Source organism: Primulina huaijiensis, chromosome 18 (genome assembly GCF_012295235.1).
Source record: "Primulina huaijiensis isolate GDHJ02 chromosome 18, ASM1229523v2, whole genome shotgun sequence".
Taxonomy (NCBI): domain Eukaryota; kingdom Viridiplantae; phylum Streptophyta; class Magnoliopsida; order Lamiales; family Gesneriaceae; genus Primulina; species Primulina huaijiensis.
The window spans coordinates 10,416,441-10,431,235 of record NC_133323.1 but is presented as its reverse complement, the minus strand read 5'-3'; the positions used below and the strand labels follow the sequence as shown (position 1 = coordinate 10,431,235).

Sequence of the window (14,795 nt, the reverse complement as noted above, 5' to 3'; positions counted from 1 at the left end):
AAGGGTGAGTTGGCAAAGGAATTGTCTAGTCATTAAGGGTGGCCGAATTTTAGCAATAAAAATGAAGGGGAATTGTTGTTTAACTAGTAAATTTTTAATTCTTTAAAGCCTTATCTATCCTTTAAATAATTTAGTGAATTAACCCCTTAATTATGGAACTTAAATGAATTAATTTCCTACTCAACTCAAGTTGCTTAAATAAATCCTCAAACCTCCTTAATAACTTAAATTAACTTACTTGCTTGCTAAATTAAATTCTGGAAAAGTTTCTTGAATCTAAAATTTTATCTCTAAACTCCAACTCCAGTCCGGCCTCACTGAAATAACTGAAATGATAAAAATTTAAACTACTACGTAAAATAATCAAATTTAGAAACTCATGCAATAAAAATCATTTTAATTTAAATACTAGAATTATGCATGACTTATACGTAGTCTAAGTTACGGGTTCTACAATCCTCCCCCCCTTAAAGAGAATTTCGTCCTCGAAATTAAAACTCACCGAATAACTCAGGGTACCGACTCCTCATCTCGGGCTCAGACTCCCACGTAGCTTCCTCCTCTGAATGGTTGAGCCACTTGACTTTCACTCGCTTAACCAGCTTGTTCCGAAGCTTCTTCTCCTGCCTGTCTAGGATCTGCACTGGCCTCTCCTCATAAGATAGGTTCGGAGTAAGCTGCAACGGCTCGAAGTTTAAGACATGCGAAGGATTCGCCATGTACTTCCTCAGCATAGAGACGTGAAAGACATTGTGTACTCCGGCCAGATTCGGCGGAAGAGCCACACGATAGGCTAGCGTCCCAACTCTGTCGAGGATCTCAAATGGTCCAATGAATCTCGGACTGAGCTTCCCTTTCTTTCCGAATCTCATGACACCCTTCATGGGTGCCACCTTCACGAAAACATGATCGCCCACAGCAAACTCTAACTCTCTCCTTCTCTGATCTGCATAGCTCTTCTGTCGACTCTGAGCAGTCCTCATTCTATCACGGATCCGGGCTACTACATCAACAGTCTGCTGTATAATCTCTGGACCCAACTCTGCTCTCTCTCCTACTTCATCCCAATGAACAGGAGATCTGCACTTGCGACCATATAGTGCTTCATACGGAGCCATTCCTATAGACGACTGAAAGCTGTTGTTATAGGTGAACTCTACCAATGGCAAGTTCGACTCCCAACTCCCTGAGAAGTCAATGACGCAAGCACGGAGAAGATCCTCCAAGATCTGAATAACTCGCTCTGACTGCCCATCTGTCTGCGGATGGAAAGCTGTGCTAAACAGCAACTTCGTACCCATGGTCGAATGCAAACTCTTCCAAAACGAGGAAGTAAATCGGGGATCTCTGTCAGACACGATAGAAACTGGAATGCCGTGAAGTCGGACTATCTCTCGGATATACAACTCCGCATACTGAACCATAGTGAAAGTCGTCTTAATAGGCAAGAAGTGCGCTGATTTGGTAAGACGATCTACAATCACCCAGATAGCATTCGATCCTCTGGCTGACTTCGGCAATCCTGTCACAAAATCCATGGTAACGTTCTCCCACTTCCACTCGGGAATAGGAAGAGGCTTGAGCAAACCTGCTGGTCTCTGATGCTCGGCCTTCACTAACTGGCAAGTCAGACACTCGGATACAAATCGTCTGATGTCTTTCTTCATCCCAGGCCACCAATACAATAGCTGTAGATCTTTGTACATCTTCGTACTCCCTGGATGAATAGAGTACGGCGACATATGGGCCTCTGATAAGATGTCTGCTCGGATAGAATCACTGCTAGGAACCCATATCCTGTCTCGGTATCTCAGTATGCCGTCGCTGACTGAATACAAAACACTGCCCTTGGCCTCATCTCTCTGCTTCCACTTGGCCAACTGCTCATCTGCTGCCTGACCACTGCGAATACGGTCAAGAAGGGAAGACTGAATGGTCAAGGTAGATAGACGGGGAACTCTACCTCGAGGATAAGTCTCAAGATCAAACCTCTGCATCTCAAACTGAAGAGGTCTCGAAACTGCCAAATGAGCCATCACTGCAACTTTTCTGCTCAGTGCATCTGCAACTACATTAGCCTTACCCGGGTGGTAGCTAATGTCACAATCGTAGTCTTTCACAAGCTCCAACCAACGCCTCTGACGCATGTTCAGCTCCTTCTGCGTAAAGAAATACTTGAGGCTCTTGTGGTCGGTAAAGATCTGGCACTTCTCTCCATACAGATAGTGCCTCCAAATCTTCAAGGCAAAAACTACGGCGGCCAACTCTAAATCATGGGTAGGGTAGTTCTTCTCATGAGTTTTCAGCTGTCTAGAAGCATAAGCTATCACCTTCCCATGCTGCATCAATACGGCGCCAAGACCGAGCTTCGAAGCATCGGTATACAGAACAAACTCACCGGGCCCTGACGGCATGGCCAAAACTGGTGCTGAGATAAGAGCTTGCTTCAAAGTGTCGAAGCTCTTCTGACACTCCTCGCTCCAAACAAATTTCACATTCTTCTTTGTCAGTGCTGTGAGTGGAACTGCAATCGAGGAGAATCCCTTGATGAACTTCCGGTAATATCCTGCTAGGCCAAGAAAACTGCGGATCTCGGATGCATTCTGAGGCACTACCCAATCTCTGACTGCTGCAACTTTCGCTGGGTCCACCTCAATGCCACTGCTAGAAACAATGTGGCCTAAGAACGCCACCTTCTCCAACCAGAATTCGCATTTACTGAACTTTGCGAATAGTTTGTGCTTCTGCAATGTCTGCAACACTGTAGTCAGATGCCTGCTGTGATCCTCCCGATTCTTGGAGTAGACGAGGATGTCGTCTATGAATACTATCACGAACTGATCGAGGTACGGCTGAAATACGCGATTCATGAGATCCATGAAGATCGCTGGCGCATTCGTCAAACCGAACGGCATCACAAGGAACTCGTAGTGGCCATAACGAGTCCTGAAAGCTGTCTTCGAAACATCAGCATCTCTCACTCTCAACTGGTGATAACCGGAACGCAGATCTATCTTAGAGAAAATCGAAGCTCCCTGCAACTGGTCAAACAGATCCTCAATCCTCGGAAGTGGGTATTTATTCTTCACTGTAACCCTGTTCAACTCCCGATAGTCAATACAAAGTCTCATCGAGCCATCCTTCTTCTTAACAAACAAGACTGGCGCGCCCCAAGGTGAGAAACTAGGGCGAATGAACTCCTTGTCAAGAAGTTCCTGAATCTGCTTCTTAAGCTCTGCCATCTCTGTCGGGGCTAGTCGATACGGCGCTTTTGAGATCGGAGCCGTACCTGGCATAAGCTCGATGGAAAACTCCACCTCTCTCTCAGGTGGAACACCAGAGACGTCCTCAGGGAAAACGTCTACGAAGTCTCTAACAATCGGAACATCTGAGGCTGACTGACTGGGTGCCTCGGGGACAGATATAAAAGTTGCTAAAAATGCCCGACACCCTCTATGCATGAGCTTTCTAGCCTGAACATATGGAATAATGCGCGGTAAAGGAAAGTACCTGTCCGGCTCAAATAAGAACTGAGTCATCCCAGGCGGTCGAACTAGAATGGATCTCCGCTGAAAGTCGATCAAAACTCTGTTCCGCGATAGCCAGTCCATCCCCAGAATGATGTCAAACTCTGGCATCGGCAATAAGATGAGATCCGCATAAACAAGATTTCCATGCAGCTCAAGGTCTATGTCTCGGATCACGCTGGTGGCGGTTATCTCCTCTCCCGAAGGCAATGACACCGAATAGGCTACATCTAGCCCGATGGTCTTAACTTTGAGAAAGTTTGCAAAGACCTCTGAAATAAATGAGTGGGTAGCCCCTGAATCTATCAGGGCTTTGGTAGCTGAGCCAGCTATGAAAATTCTCCCTGAAAGTTCGGAACACTAAGCTGAACCCAAATAATCACAAGAGCTAAGCTTATAGACATGCAAAGGTCACAGTTCTTCTAACTAAATCCCGAAAATAATACTGAGTAGAGCATGCAATCCTATCGCAATTCTAAGTTCAAAATCTTAATCCCGATTCCCAAAACATTGGAATGCAAATGTAACTTAAAGCTGTAAGGTACCTGTCATCAGCATGGTGTCAGGGTTCGTCTCCGCAGCATGGAGAGCAAAAACTCTGCCTTGGGTAGGCAGATTCTTCCGGGGGCACTGCCGTAGCATGTGGTCCGTGCTGCCACACTTAAAACATTTCCCTGAGCCAAACATGCATGCTCCCGGATGACGGCGTGAGCACTTGGGACAGACTGGGTGCTCAAAGGTCCTCGGGACGACACGTCCCTGCTGCTGCTGCTGCTGCTGCTGCTGCTGAGGTCCTCCTCTGTTCCTGGGCGGGCCGTGATACGGCCTCTTATGCTGATGCTGGTGCTGCTGAGGAGGAGGACGGCGGTGTGGTATCTGAACTGGTCGCTTTCCCAAGCGATCCCTCTCTATATCTCGCTGGTCCTGCTCTGCGGCCAGAGCTCTGGAGACGGCGACCTCGTAAGTAGTAGGGTCAGACACCCTAACATCACGGCGCAAGATCGGCCGTAAACCCACCAAGAAATGCATCAACTTGGCTTTAGCATCGTTCGCGATCAAGGGCACAAAGTGACAACCCCTCTCGAACTTACGGATGAACTCCGTAACCGTCAGATCCCCCTGTCTAAGGCTCATAAACTCCGTGGTCAATCGGGTGCGCACCTCATCCGTAAAATACTTGGAGTAGAATACCTCCGTGAAACGTGTCCATGACAGGGTAGCCAAGTTAAGGGCTACTGAAGCTCCTTCCCACCATAAGCGGGCATCTCCTCCGAACAGATAAGAGGCACAACGAACTCGATCTGCATCTCCAAGCTCCATGAACTCGAAAATAACCTCGAGGGACTTGATCCAGCCCTCGGCAACCATGGGGTCCGTCGTCCCAGAAAACTCCTTTGGACGCATCTTCATGAATCTCTCGTATACTGCCTCAGGCTCTGTCGGCCTGGTCGCCACAGCATTGTTCTCCGCAAACTGCGCGAAGAACCGAGTCATCCCAGCTAGCATCTGGGCATTCATGTCCGGTGGTGGTGGAGGTGGTAAGTCTCTCTCCTGCCTCTGCTCCTCCCTGTCCTCCTGGCGAGGCTCCTCATTTATAGTGCGCTCGAGAATGCGTCTAGGGGGCATACTGTTCCATACATAACCCATACGTAACTAACATGCATAATTCCATAATTTATTTAAATTTAAGTACTGAACAATAACATAAATATGGAAGTAAAACATTTCATGTAAACATGCTGTTAAATAATTCATGCTTTAAATAAAATGCGTAACTGTAAAACTTACAGACCGACGACGTGACTTCATGAGCTTCTCGCGGTCAGTAGTAGTGCAACCCTTTACAGAACCATTGCTCTGATACCAGATGTAGAGGCCTAAAAATCCTTACTTGAAAATTTGCGGAAAATTTAAAATTTTTCTTTTAAAATAAATGGAGTGCCTCATTCATACCAAAAACTGATAAAATATTTAACGTTCAAAACAGCAGCGGAAGAAATTATTACTTGCCAAAATAACAAGTTAAAGTATTCAATAACTAATAAAATATTTGAGCATCAAAATGGCAAGTGCTGAAACTGAGGTCCTCGGGTGCCACTACTGCCGACTCGAGCTAGCTCACTGGTCCCCGCCCTCGATCCCGACATCATCAGTACCTACAACAATCAAGTCTAGTGAGTCTAAAGACTCAACATGCATATATCGTAAATAACGAGTAAATATAGTAAAATTGCATGGGAGTAAAATTTCATGTCATGAGGCATATCGTAAAATGTCGTGTCATGATTAATTATAATACGTGCATAGCTGAACTGAAAATCATAGTGAAACTGTTTGCTCCTTGGAGCCCTGTACTGAAATAGCATATAATAATTTTCTGTGAGATTATGGTCTACGCAAGTGGTCCCTGAACTGAACTGAACTGAGCTGACCGATACTGGTGACCGGACCGATACTGGGGATCGGATTTACGTCTGATCAGACTACTGCCACAGTACTGGGTGAAACAACTGAACTGACCGGTAACTGGTGACCGGGCCGATACTGGGGACCGGACTTAAGCATGATAGTAAAGTGACCACAAGCAATATCGCATAAATCTCAAAATTTGTATTTTTGCACGTAATATAATTAAATAACTGAATTAAATATCCTGTACCCATTTTACTGCTTGGATTGGATCGCTCCCAGGCTCGCTGCAACCTAAATATGCCATGAAAAATATGCAATAGATTTATGGGACCAAACTATACAATAACCTTCAAAAATGTGACAATTACGCCTACCGACTTCGTATTAAATCATGACTCCGAGCCAACCCGAACCAACACTGAACCATCATGTAGTCATGATTAAAATACGTCTAAAATGATCAAATAATGCTCCTAAAATGGTGAGGGCCGAAATCTAGGTGAATGGAGGCCAAAACATGAAACGCTCTTTCGAGAGTCAATTTGGCACATCGCACCGTAAATTCTCGTACGACCTCAAAAATGATCCGAATCACGAACGGCCAAAAACATGACCTTCCTAACTCGATGAGGTACTGTCCAGTCCAAGGCCATGGGCTAAAAGCCAACCAAGAACTCGAACGAGCCACTGAACCGTCACAGCAAGTTGCTGTCCAGAAATACAGCAACTGTGCTTTGGTTTCCTTGCGTCGTTTGCGAGGCTAATGGCCATTGGGGCTTGAACCACCGACCAAAATCTCTTACCAACATCCCAAGGAATGATTTGAACCATGGCTAAGGGCTTTAGACCAGCCACAATTCGAAATATTCCAGCAACGACCCAAACGTTACAACCGAGAACAAATTCTGCACGTAGGATGCATTGCTTTTGTTTTGCTGTCACGAATCGTTCCAATGGCCATTTGATTGACCATGACACGATCTAGACATCTAGGGGCATGGTATGAACCGTGGCTAAGGGCCATAGGCCAACCAAGATCCACACCATCCCACCAAATTCGAAATACACATGCTGTCAAAATGAGAAGCCGAAGGGGGGCTGGGGCTGTTCTTGCACTTTTAATTAAAAACCGATGCACCATGGACCAAGCCTCCAAAAGGGCGACTTAGTCACGTCTTAGACATGCTAGGGAAGTTATCTAACCATGGCTATAGGCTTTGGGGCAGCCATGATCAGATTCATTTCCTTTGACAGCACACGCAGAATTTTCGAAAACACAAATGGCTAAGAATGAGAAGCTGCTGTCATTTCTCGTTTCCAGCGGGTGTGGGGCTCGAATGAATGGACCAAAGTGATCCTAATACATCCTATTACATGTCTATAAGTCGCCTTGGGAGCCTGGAATCGAACCAATACCTGAAACCCACAAAACAAAGCAACCCGTGAAGCACAAGAGAAAAACCGAAAAATTCTGCATGTTGCATTTTCTGAAATCTCTTGATGTATTTCGGTTTTAACATGGAAATGATGATCATGTAATGAAAAATAATTGATAATAGGACTTGATTGAAGAGTCAAGGAAGAATATATGCATGCCTGGTTTCGTTTGAAAGAAAAACGAAAAGAACGAGACGATCCGGCGCGGAGGAGGTGGAGCGTTTTCTTTTCTTGCTTGCTACTCGATTTTCTCTCCTAATTCTTGCTAGGATGCTCACGGTTTTTTACACTATGAAATGCCTCTGAATTTCGGTCATGGGGGAGGGGAAGTGATGGTTAGGAGAGTGAGGGAAAATGAGTGCAATATAGGTGGAAAAAGCAAGACCAAGTCTCCATTTTATTTTTTTGAAATTTGAATTTTGGTTGCTAACAAATATTTGTTGGGGAGAGAAATGGATGGGGTGACCGATTCTTCATGCTAGACTAGGTTAGGATATTGGTTAATAATTAATTAATTAAGGTGGATAAAGAATTAAAAAGATTAGTATGCTAACTCAACAAAGAATGGGTCAAAAGGTGATGAGTTGGAAATGACTAGTCTAGATACTAATGACCGAAAATTCAATAATATATGGAGGGGAAATGTTGATTATTTACTAAATTTATAACCCTTATAAGCCTTACCTATCCTTTAATTAATTTAGTGAACTAACCCCTTAATTATGGAACTTAATTGAATTTACTTTCTACTCACCTCAAGTTGCTTAAATAAATCCTCAAACCTCCTTAATAATTTAAATTAACTTACTTGCTAGCTAAAATAAATTCCGGAAATATTTTCTAAATCTTAAATTTTATCTCTAAACTCCAACTCCAGCCCGGCCTTACTGAAATAACTGAAAGGATAAAAATTTAAACTACTACGTAAAATAATTAAATTTAAATACTCATGCAATAAAAATCATTTTAAAATACTAGAATTATGCATGGCTTATACGTAGTCTAAGTTACGGGTTCTACAGAGATAATGGATATCAGAAAGATAATATCATTTTTGGATGTTTTGTCCAAAAAGACAAAAACGAGAAAATTGAAAGGAATATTTTATTCCATAATTAATTTTTCCTTATTGATAATATTAAGATGTTAGAATATGGAATTTTGCCTTTGTAGACTAATTAAATTTGCTAGAATATTGATATCTATGATAAGATCTCTAAATATTAAACTATTGTTCAAAAAAATTTATTTTCAAATAAATTCTTATTTCCATATTTGTGAATGACTTTATACAAGAAATAAACTATAGGGCAAATGAAGTCTATAAATAAAAGATAGTTGCTGCTGAGTGCGTGTTGTTTTTGAGTTGAAGGAGAGTAGTGAAACGCCATAGAAACAATTAAAGTTTATTTGTAAGTTTAATTAATATATTCCGCTACATGTTGTGTGTAACGTCCCGAAAATTCGAAGGTTCACGTAAACCACATGCATGCAAGTTATTAAATTTCTTTGGTATTTTATTAAATTGTTTTAAAGCTTTAAATGTATTTTTATTTCATTAATTTGTGTTTAAATATTTTTATGCATTTTATGCATAATTCATGCATGGTAGAATTTAATTCATGAAATTTTAAAGGTTCATGCATTAAAGATTTTTAAATTTCATTTCGCGCTCGAACGAGGAACGGAGACCGGCGAATTTTCAGGAAAATTATTTTTATTACATGATTAATTTTTATTAATTAACTTAAGATGTTTTTAAGTGTATTTTTCAAAAATGAGATTTTTGGGGTATTTTACCCGCAAGATTTTAATTTTTAACGGTGCGCAAATTTTAGCGAATCAAGGAAATTTTTGAGGGTTCGGCTAATATTTTCAAAAACTTTCTAACACGAAATATTTTTTGAGAATATGTTTGGATTTAATGAGCCTATTTTTAAGTTTATTGAACTTAAAATTCATTTTAAACTCTTAAATGACAATTTAGGGCCTATTATCTATTAATTAACTAATAACCTAAACCTACCCTACACCTAATAAATTGAAGCAACCGACACTCCTCTCCAATCACTCCATTCTCTCACTTTCGGCAACTGGTTTACAGCAACCATCTCCAGCATAGCCATCGGTTCCATTGGCTTTCACTTGTTCTTGCATCAAACAATTCCCGGCGCGTTCGATCTTCATTATTCTTGCGTGAAACATCATCAGGCACGCTTTATATCATTTTTCTGCATCACACACGCATCGATTTAAGCCAAATAAAATATCGGAAAATTCATGTAGACTTAAATAATTATTTGGGACATATTAGAGTCAATGGAATTAAGAAAATGTCAAAAACGTGAAATTTTACGTCTAGAGGAAAACGGTATTTTTGGGTTTCCAGGGGCAAAATGGTCATTTTTCACCTGGGGTGAGATTTTGGTAATGGCAGCGCCCCGAGCACAAATTTATGATATTTTAAATGTTTACGCATCATGTTTGCGATATTTACGCAATTATGATAAATACATCGCATGCTTGGTTTAAAAGAAAAGTTACGTATATGCATGTTTTATTAAGTGGTGAATATGATGTTATTTTGAAGGATGAGAATTGATTGTGACTGAAGATGTATATGTATACGATGACATGAGATATGATGAGCTAAGGCCCGGGCTCAGTGGACGGGTAATTCTGTCGCTGATGTCTCCCGCCGTCCGGTACCGTGGTTATACGTATATGGATCCATCGATAGAGCTGATACGAATGTAATGTCTACTCGTTTTAAAATGCGGAAATATATATTTTTTTTATAAAGCTCACATTTTCGAAATAACATATATAATTATCATATTTATTTTAACATAAAAATAGCGCGGTTTAAAATAATCAAACTCATTCAAAATCATACGTAAACCTAAACGAATAAAATCATAAAATCATAATCGTAAGAAAATGTTCATCTCCTCTCAATAACAAGTACATATACAAGCACACAACAGTGAAAAATATCATACTTCACATATCTTTCATGAACTTAAAAAGCTTAATCCCAACATATCTTTCATGAATTTTAAAAGCTTAATGCCAACCTACCTTTCCTGAACTTTAAAACATGAACATAAACGTGTCGTATAAAATCATGTCGTGTCAAATAATGTCATCTCATACCATCATATACGTGTCAAAACAGCTCATCGTGTCATCATAAACTTAAACATTTTCTTTTAATTGAATTCAGTTCATTAGTTGTGACTTTCGTATCAGCTTTATCGATGGATCCATCTATAAAAACCGTGGTACCCGACGGCGGGGGACATCAGCGACAGAATTACCCGCCCATTGAGCCCGGGTCTCATCTCATCATGTGGACCTTCAATTTTTCGGGAGGTTACAATCTACCTCCCTTAAATTGAATTTCGTCCCCGAAATTCACTTATTCTCGATAATCAAAAATTTAGACTCTTAATTCTAGTATCCCTATAATCCACGCTTCCGCTGCGCTACTTTGATAAAGCAAGTGTTAATCAACCTATTACATTAGCATTTATGTAGTTCAACTTAAGAATCCTTAGCACCAAAAATTACTGATCGACTTCTATCCTCGGTAATACACTTAAAAGTTAAGCCTTATCTCAACCCCATAATAATATTAGTCTAAGATCTTTGAATCAAATATTTATCTTACGACACCAAACTTACGTAACTTACTATTTACAATTACATCCCGGATGTAAAATTGTTGCAAATCTTAAATCTCGAATAACGTTAATCCATAAAACTCAATTATACAATAATGATCTTCTACCTAATTAGTAAAACCTTTCTCGCATCAGTTACATGCTTAAATTATTCTCTTCCCAATTACAATATAGTTGAGGCCTAAGACTCTTAGACTTTCTCCTTGAAACGAATGTCGCATTCTTACGTATCCCTAAACTTAATTAATATTAGCGTATAAAACTTACTAAATTATCCCATGTTAATGTTGGACTAACTCTAATAATTCAACTTTACTTATACCCATAGAATTCTAGAATTCCCATATCAAGATTTTAGATTTCTCACTCGAGAAAAATCTTAACATTTATTCATTGGTAACGGCCTATGTTGAATACCACTATTTTTTTTTTTGTTTTTACCTCACCCAACATTTTCGTATAAACACCTATTTCATAAACTTAAAATTCAAGCTTACGCAACCCAAGTAGTATTAGATAGTATAATTCCAACACACATATCCGCTTAGTCCAAAGTTTCTTAATGACTTCTAAAAATTTCTCAAACAAGCTGTCTACCTCACCTCTTACATGCGTCTATCAAATATCATAATCATCACTCACACCCAACTTTCTAGAAAAATTAAATTCTCACAAGGGTATAATTTTAACTCTTAAGATCACGATTAAAATGATACATCAAACTTAAATTCCCAAAATTTTGTTAGCTCCATGTCTATTCTTATAACTTAACTAACTGATCAACTTCACCTTAAATTTCTATCGTTTTAAATTCTTAATTTGTCACACATTATTCTATTAACGCTTAGATTTTCGAGCCCAATATCGATTCATGCTACAATGTCCTTGATTACCATTCCTTATAACATTATAACCCAAATGTTTCGAGGTTCTAAATACACGTGCGAGCCTAAAATATCGAAAATTTCTATCTTTTAAACCGTTCGATTCTCCTTTACTGATAAACTAGTCTCCAAATTTCTTAAAAATTACAAAATTAATTCTTAATTTCCTCGAAAATCATCCAATTTTTCCTAAATCTCGAAAATTTCACAATTACCCATAAGTCATCGGCATTCCCAATTTCATTTTATAGGTTTCCCGTATCATAAGGTTCAATATCCTTAAGTTTATTAAACCAAAAATTAATTCTCATAACACGTCTTATATTTCTATAAATACTTAAAATCTCAATTGTTCCTCAAAAGTTCGCATTTAATCCTTAAAAATTTTGAAAATTTCAATCTGGCCCTTAAAGTTCTCCAAATTTACATTTTTGACCCTACAACTATTCGAAATTTGCATTCTTGTCCTCATAATATATTTTTCGATTTTAGCCTCATTAGACCTTAAAATTCTCGAAACTCAGAATTTAATCCCAAAATTCGATAAGTTCGAAAATAGTCCCTTAGTATTTAATTTTTCACTTAGGTCCTCAAATTATTGGTTATTACAACTAGATCATTAAAATTCTCAATTCATGCAATTCAATCCTTAAATCCAATTAGGTAGAGCTTGTATCTTAAATAAATTCTACGTTTTATACTTCCAAGGATCGTCGTAGTCTTTGAATCATTATTTCTTACATTAAATTCTCAAAATTTAATTCACTAGTACTCAGGAATCATCAGTATATTAATTTCTTTAGAAAACTTACAGGCCCCAAAAGCATTCATAATTTTCAAGATTAACTTACAACCCATAAGTAGAACATCAGTACTACTAACCCAAAAATTAATATAGTCAAATCATTTTCAACCTTTCCTAATGCCCAATAGTATAATTCTTATTCATGTCCAATTCCACCACAAAAACAGTATGCATGAAAATCATATAATTTCTCGTTTCATGTCATAAGATGCATAAAATTTTTTAAAACATTAAATCTCAAAACATAGCGAGCGATAAATATGTATTGTAAGCATATATCATGTAAACATGCAGGTGATAGCATTAAAACATTTAAAACATGTAATACCATACAACTTACAGACTTGAGGCTTGAAGAATGAGCGGCAGAAGCTGGCGGTAGCACAACCCTATACAGGACCCTTGCTATGATACCAACTGTAACGTCTACTCGTTTTAAAATGCGGAAATATTTTTTTTTTATAAAGCTTACATTTTCGAAATAACATTTATAATAATCATATTTATTTTAACATAAAAATAGCGCGGTTTAAAATAATCAAACTCATTCAAAATCATACGTAAACATAAACGAATAAAATCATCATCGTAAGAAAATGTTCATCTCCTCTCAATTTCATAAATCATAATGCGGAAAACATGTGGTCCTCGGGTCATGTCACTGAACCAGGACTGCCTACTCAGAGTTCGGCACCTCCTGTCTCCTTATCATAAATCTCACCTGCATCACACACGCCTAGTGAGTCTAAAGACTCAGCACACCTGTACCAGGAATAACAAGTACATATACAGACACACAACAGTGAAAAATATCATACTCAACATATCTTTCATGAACTTAAAAAGCTTAATGCCAACATATCTTTCAAGAATTTTAAAAGCTTAATGCCAACATACCTTTCCTGCACTTTAACACATGAACATAAACGTGTCGTATAAAATCATGTCGTGTCAAATAATGTCATCTCATATCATCATATACGTGTCAAAACAGCTCATCGTGTCATCATAAACTTAAACATTTTCTTTTAATTGAATTCAGTTCATTAGTTGTGACTTTAGTATCAGCTCTATCGATGGATCCATCTATAAAAACCGTGGTACCCGACGGCGGGGGACATCAGCGACAACATTACCCGCCCACTGAGCCCAGGTCTCAGCTCATCATATCTCATGTCATCGTATACATATACATCGTCAGTCACAGCCAATTCCCATCCTTCAAAAATATTATCATTTTCATCACTTAATAAAAACATGCATATGCGTAACTTTTCCTTTAAACCAAGCATACAACGTATTTATCATAATTGCGTAAAATCGTAAACAGATGCATAAACATTTAAAATATCATATATTTGTGCTCATGGCACTGATAGGACCAAAATCTCACCCCGGGTGCAAAATAACCATTTTGTCTCTGGAAACCCGAAATTTATCGTTTCACCCCTGGACCTCTAAAATTTACCCGAAGCTTACCAAACTCCTTAAAATGTCCCAAAACATATTTAAAAGCATTCTTAGACGTAAACTCGAGCCAAATTCACAACTTAACCGATTCGTTTTAAAACTTGGACCAGAGTCCCGATTTTAACCCGAATCGACTCAAAACTTAACCAAAATTTTTCCCCACTTGAACCATAATTTATACCACTCCTTCTAAACCATTACCACTAAATTAAGTCCTTTAATTCCCTAAATCTTCAGCCATTACATGCTGTATTCCTTAAAATCTCGGCCACCCCCCATTTGTGCAAATCAACAACCTACCCATGGCTCCTAATTTTTGAACATTCGGTCCTCCCCTATGCCACCACATGTCCAGCCTTAAGACTCACCATTAGGACCCTAATGAACTTTCTAAACTAAGTCAAACCAATTCACAAATCCCGCTGCACCAACCACTTGCAAAGCTCACCGAAAACTAACACATTCATCTCCATTCACGCTATACATCCAAGGGTCTAGCTTCTCCTTCAACCAAACACCCATGACTCATCTCTACCATCTTACTAGACTCTACATGGTCTGAAACCCAGCTTGG

General features: G+C 39.3%; 1 long non-coding RNA gene across 2 annotated transcripts; it reads right to left on the bottom strand.

Moving 5' to 3' along the window:
- Nucleotides 1-13,302: 13,302 nt before the first annotated feature.
- LOC140965130 (uncharacterized) lies at nucleotides 13,303-14,111 on the bottom strand. 2 transcript variants are annotated; one of them, XR_012172975.1, is made up of 2 exons: nucleotides 13,668-14,111; nucleotides 13,303-13,632 (listed from the first exon to the last, which is right to left on the bottom strand). It is a non-coding gene; the product is annotated as an uncharacterized lncRNA (long non-coding RNA). The 2 variants fall into 2 exon arrangements; XR_012172976.1 differs by having other exon boundaries at nucleotides 13,303-13,597.
- Nucleotides 14,112-14,795: the final 684 nt, after the last annotated feature.